This window comes from Oncorhynchus mykiss, chromosome 15 (assembly GCF_057628025.1).
Source record: "Oncorhynchus mykiss isolate SJ-2025 chromosome 15, ASM5762802v1, whole genome shotgun sequence".
Taxonomy (NCBI): domain Eukaryota; kingdom Metazoa; phylum Chordata; class Actinopteri; order Salmoniformes; family Salmonidae; genus Oncorhynchus; species Oncorhynchus mykiss.
The window spans coordinates 33,619,806-33,625,192 of record NC_143036.1 but is presented as its reverse complement, the minus strand read 5'-3'; the positions used below and the strand labels follow the sequence as shown (position 1 = coordinate 33,625,192).

At 39.5% G+C, this 5,387-nt stretch overlaps 1 long non-coding RNA gene across 1 annotated transcript; it reads left to right on the top strand.

Annotated features, from left to right (window-relative positions):
• The first annotated feature begins 313 nt into the window (after window positions 1-313).
• Window positions 314-4,358, top strand: LOC149977442 (uncharacterized). Its single transcript, XR_016487016.1, has 3 exons — window positions 314-759; window positions 3,379-3,627; window positions 3,744-4,358. It is a non-coding gene; the product is annotated as an uncharacterized LOC149977442 (long non-coding RNA).
• Window positions 4,359-5,387: the final 1,029 nt, after the last annotated feature.

Genomic DNA, 5,387 nt, shown 5'->3' with positions numbered 1-5,387 from the left:
TTCTTCAAAGGTAAATTATTTAACCTGTTAGATCTCTAGGGGCGCTATTTCATTTTTGGATAAAAAACGTTCCCGTTTTAAGCGCGATATTTTGTCACGAAAAGATGCTCGACTATGCATATTGACAGTTTTGGAAAGAAAACACTCTGAAGTTTCAGAATCTGCAAAGATTTTGTCTGTAAGTGCCCCAGAACTCATTCTACAGGCGAAACCAAGATGATGCATCAACCAGGAATTAGCAGAATTTCTGAAGCTCTGTTTTCCATTGTCTCCTTATATGGCTGTGATTGCGCAAGGAATGAGCCTACACTTTCTGTCGTTCGCCCAAGGTCTTAGCAGCATTGTGACGTATTTGTAGGCATATCATTGGAAGATTGACCATAAGAGACTACATTTTCCAAGTGTCCGCCTGGTGTCCTGCGTGGAATTCGGTGCGCAATTGCCAGCTGCTTGTACTTTACCATTTGATTCAGGGGAGAAACCATGTGTCCAAGAACGATGTATCAATGAAGAGATATGTGAAAAACACCTTGATGATTGATTCTAAACAACGTTTGCCATGTTTTCAGTCGATAATATGGAGTTAATTTGGAAAAAAGTTCGCGTTTTGAGGACTGAATTTTCGGGGTTTTTTTGGTAGCCAAATGTGATGTATAAAACGGAGCTATTTCTAATACACAAAGAATCTTTTTGGAAAAACTGAGCATCTGCTATCTAACTGAGAGTATCCTCATTGAAAACATCAGAAGTTCTTCAAAGGTAAATTATTTTATTTGAAGGCTTTTATGTTTTTGTTGAAATGTTGCGTGCTGGATGCTAACGCTAATGCTAACGCTAAATGCTTTGCCAGCTAGCTACTTTTACACAAATTATTGTTTTCCTATGGTTGAGAAGCATATTTTGAAAATCTGAGATGACAGTGTTGTTTACAAAAGGCTAAGCTTGCGAGATGGCATATTTATTTCATTTCATTTGCGATTTTCATGAATAGTTAACGTTGCGTTATGGTAATGAGCTTGAGGCTGTAGTCACGATACCGGATCCGGGTTTGGGAGATCAGAGAGGTTAATTTGGTTGCTTTTCTTATTTTCGTGAAAATGTTGCCTGCTGCCAGCAGAGCCTAGCATAGCATTATGCCATGATAAACTTACACAAATGCTTGTCTAGTGTTGGCTGTAACGCATATTTTGAAAATCTGAGATGACAGTGTTGTTAACAAAAGGCTAAGCTTGTGTTTGAATATATTTATTTCATTTCATTTGCGATTTTCATGAATAGGAAAAGTTTATAAGGGTATTTATGTCCATTGCGTTATGCTAATGCGTTTGAGGCTATGATTACGCTCCCGGATACGGGTTTGCTCGTCGCAAAAGGTTAAACTTTAAATAACCGGTAACTTTGTGTGCTAAACATAAAAAAAAAAAAATACAATGGAAAGTAATAGTTGTACATTTCAATTGGGAAATGCTTAGCCTAATGTTTGAGTTGTTTTTATGATTGGGACCTACTGACTTATTTTGTCTGAGTGAATGCACTGCTGTCTTTCAATTTGCCCTAAGCAGTGGTGTAGTGGTGCCTGGAGAAGTGGGTCCTGTGTGTAGGAAAGTCGCCCTGTATAAAAAATCATTTTCTATAGATTAAAACCACACCAGCAGATCATTTTTGAGGTCTGGGAAAAATATAAATAATTTTGGAGGATGTTGATACAAAACAAATGCCCTCCCCATTGATTCAAATCAGCATGATATATTTCTGTCAGGTAGGCTTACATTGTGGTCAGAATTGAATTGGAAAGGTTTTTAGGGAAAGCCTTTAGAAATTAAGGACATTTTTATGTTTGTGCTTTTCTTATAACTAATTCATGTGTTCTCTTCATGTGCTGTTCTATAAACCAATTTCTGTGTTCATGCAAGTGGTTGACTGAACAAATCCTTCTCTTATCAGTAGCTGCAATTTGGTATTATGTCTAGACCTTGTTTTGAGAACAAACAAAATATATCTCAGTTTAGAGAGAAGCCTCGTAAGGTGTTGGTCTGTCACATGTTATGAAATAGTATTGGTCGGTCACATGAACGAAATAAAACGGTAATGATGAATTAATTATGCTAAATCATGCAAATATAACTTGTCTGTGTATAGCCGTATAGAAGACAAATTCTGGGTCTGCCCAGGCAAAGACCCTGATTGACATGTGTACTATGGTGCATTGAGTTGGTTGTAACCTCTCCAGCCGCTGACATTAAACAGTGATTAATTTAATATTGACTTTGAATGTTCCTGTGTAAGAATTTCCGCAACAAAATGTTAATGCGAAGTGCATAATGACTGAATTCCATAAAGCAAAAAGCCTACTAACCAAGATTACGGATCAAACTTCTTCAATAACTGGTTTGCGTACCCATTGTTGCCTTAGTTAGCATGTACTGGTAGATATACCCTACCGTTCAAAAGTTTGGGGTCACTTAGAAATGTTCTCGTTATTGAAAGAAACTCAAATTTATGTCCCTTTAAATAACATCAAATTGATCAGAAACACAGTGTAGACATTGTAAATTACTATTGTAGCTGGAAATGGCAGATTTTTTAATGGAATATTTACATAGGTGTACAGAGGCCCATTATCAGCAACCATCACTCCAGTGTTCTAATGGCACGTTGTGTTAGCTAATCTAAGTTTATCATATTAAAAGGCTAATTGGTCATTAGATAACTTTTGCAATTATGTTAGCACAGCTGAAAACTTGTTCTGATTAAAAAGCAATACAACTGGCCTTCTAAAGACTAGTTGAGTATCTGGAGCTTCAGCATTTGTGGGTTCGATTACAGGCTCAAAATGGCCAGACACAAATAACTTTCTTCTGAAACTTGTCTATTCTTGTTCTGAGAAGTGAAGGCTATTCCATGCAATAAATTGCCAAGAAACTGAAGATCTCGTACAACACCGTGTGCTACTCCCTTCACAGAACAGAGAAAACTGTCTCTAACCAGAATAGAGAGAGGAGTGGGAGGCCCCGGTGTACAACTGAGCAAGAGGACAAGTACATTAGTGTCTTGTTTGAGAAACAAACGCCTCACAAGTCCTCAACTGGCAGCTTCATTAAATAGTACCTGCAAAACACCAGTCTCAACGTCAACAGTGAAGAGGCGACTCCGGAATGCAGGCCTTCTGGCAGAGTTGCAAAGAAAAAGCCATATCTCAGACTGGCCAAGAAAAATTCAATATTAAGATGGGCAAAAAAAAACACAGACACTGGACAGAGGAACTCTGCCTAGAAGGCCAACATACCGAAGTCACCTCTTCACTGTTGACGTTGAGACTGGTGTTTAGAACAAAATGTAATTTACCACTTGGCTGTCTATTATATCACCCTGTCACAGGCCCTCCCAGACAACATCACCTCATAAGATTGCCTGCTGCAGCATATTGAAAATGCAGCATAGACAGGACTAGCAAGGGGGCCCTTGTCTGCATCATGTGTTTGTGAGTGACCGACCAGTATCTTTAATGAGGGGCCAGAAGCTGATCTACGCTGCTATACCCATCAATGGGGCTCTGGCAAAGACCTTATCTCCAGCCTCACCGTTTGCCTGCTCACCAACGATCATTGATGGGGAGCACAGAATTAGGTAGATATAGTCTGAACTGTTCAAAGTTCAACATACTACCTGTTTGTGAGTCAGATATGACGTATCCTAACTGCCATTGGTAATATAACATTGACTGTGTATGTATGTGTTCCCAGAAACATGTATGGAGCCAGCACATGGAGACTTGCAAGATGCTGTGAGGAAGACAAGACTAACAGACAGGCTTGGTTCTGATGTCTCTGAGTGAAGAGAGACCTGGCATTCAGCATTAACATTTTACAAGACAAAATGTTTACTTGTATTGCCTTTTTTATTGTTGAATTGAAAGGTATCAGTCAGTATGGTGAGGTAGAAATACTGTGCATTCTGCAACAGGATCAGGGAAGAACTGTATATGGGACACTACTGTACACTACTGGTTACTACCAGACAAAATGCCGATAGGCATGGGAATGACAATGAAATGTGCACATTGTTTTATTAGCAGAACACTTTATATGGTATTGTGTAAATGTGTTTATTCATTTGGATTATTTTATTAATTTTTTTGCACCCAAATACAAATTTATACGAACAACGACTTACAGACACACACAAATAACAACTTCATATTATCTGCCCAGACCCGCTTTTTCACACCTCCACACTCCGTGCCTGTATTATTGTTTGCCATATGTCCTTAAATGGTAAAACAAAATACTAATAATAGTCGTCACCAATGCTATTTCAATACTTCTAAAATTAATAATAAAAATGTTCCATTGTGTTAATGATGGTGGACTGATTGATTTCCATGTTTTTAGTATACATGTTTTGAAGATGAGTGATGAGAAGAGAATTGTCCTGTCCATTAGATACACTTATATATGCAAAAGTATGTGGACACCCCTTCAAATTAGTGGATTGGCTATTTCGTTGGCTACCCGTTGATGTATATACCCGTTGATGACTGGTGTATAAAATTGAGCACACAGGATGGCATTCTAGATAGACAAACATTGGAAATAGAATGGCTTTCAACGTGGCACCGTCATAGGATGCCACCTTTCAAACAAGTCAGTTCATCAAATTTCTGACCTGCTAGAGCTGCCCCGTCAACTGTAAGTGCTGTTAATGTGAAGTGGAAACGTCTAGAAGCAGCAATGGCTCTGCCACAAAATGGTAGGCCACACAAGTTCACAGAACGCGACTGGCGTCTGCTGAAGCGAGCAGTGCATAAAACATTGTCTCTCCTCGGTTGCACAAACACTACAGAGTTTCAAACTGCCTCTGGAAGCAAAGTCAGCATAAAAACTGTTAGTCGGGAGCATGAAATGTGTTTCCATGGTTGAGCAGCCGCACACAAGCCTAAGAGCACCATGCACAATGCCAAGCATCGGCTGGAGTGGGGTAAAGCTCTCCGCCATTGGACTGTGAAGCAGTGGAAACACTATTGCAGTGATAAATTACTCTTCACCATCTGGCAGTCGAACGGACGGATCTGGGTTTGGTGGATGCCAGGGTCATCAGCAAAGCACAATCACACCTCCTCCTCCATGGTTCTTGGTGGGAACCACACATGCAGAGATCATCCGTTCGCCTATTCTGCGTCTCACAAAGACACAGCGTTTGGAACCAAAAATCTAATTTGGACTCATCAGACCAAAGGACAGATTTCCACCAGTCTAATGTCCATTGCTCATGTTTCTTGGCCCAACAAAGTATCTTCTTCTTATTAGTGTCCATTAGCAGTGGTTTCTTTGCAGTAATTCGACCATGAAGGCATGATTCAATCAGTCTCCTCTGAACAGTAGATTTTG